Source organism: Alligator sinensis, unplaced genomic scaffold (genome assembly GCF_000455745.1).
Source record: "Alligator sinensis unplaced genomic scaffold, ASM45574v1 scaffold109_1, whole genome shotgun sequence".
In the NCBI taxonomy this organism is placed as follows: domain Eukaryota; kingdom Metazoa; phylum Chordata; order Crocodylia; family Alligatoridae; genus Alligator; species Alligator sinensis.
In genome coordinates, this window is record NW_005841852.1 from 757,874 (window position 1) to 758,584 (window position 711).

A 711-nucleotide genomic window follows, 5' to 3' on the forward strand; every position below is an offset into this window, starting at 1 on the left:
TGTAGGGAAGGCATGGGGTGACATATGCCCCCCTGAGAGTGGCCCTCACCAGCTGGGGAGTAGGGCCCAACAGCCAGTGTCCCTCCTGAGAAGCACCAGCCACACTTCCGATTTTGCTGCCAGCACTTGTGGGGTAGATGATCGGCCATGGGGGGACCCCCAGAGTCAGGAGGCACCCTGGGCCCAAGCCTGGAGGCTTGGGGTTTGGATGTCCCCGAGTCTGGCTTGCCCTCAGCTAATGGCCACAGGAGCAAGCTAGGGAGCAGCCCCCCATTTCCATAAAGTCGACATGTAGCCGAGATCCTCCCACTAGAAGCTGGCCAGCGTGAAACTAATTACAAGACTCTCACAGGGTGTCCTGTCCACAGTGTATTTGGACAGGGGTGCACAATGCCTACACAACGCCTTTTAAATCCATCTTGGCTCAGGTACCAAACTACACTTCATCTTAGCTCATAAAAGGGTTTTTTGTTTGGTTGGTTTTGTTTTTTGTTGGTTTTTTTTAGGAAAATTTTTAGTGTTTTAAGTCAAGTCAGCCAAAGCGATTCCAAATCCGTGAATTGGTCAAGAACCAAATGTAGCCCTACTACCATTGTACCCCACAAGAGGTTACTTCAGCTCTTCCCTATTTTCTTCCTAAGGCTGAGGAGCCAAATGCAGGCGAGAGGCTCGAGCTGTGCTCTACTTTGGGCGAGTGGCCGGTGACCGGCC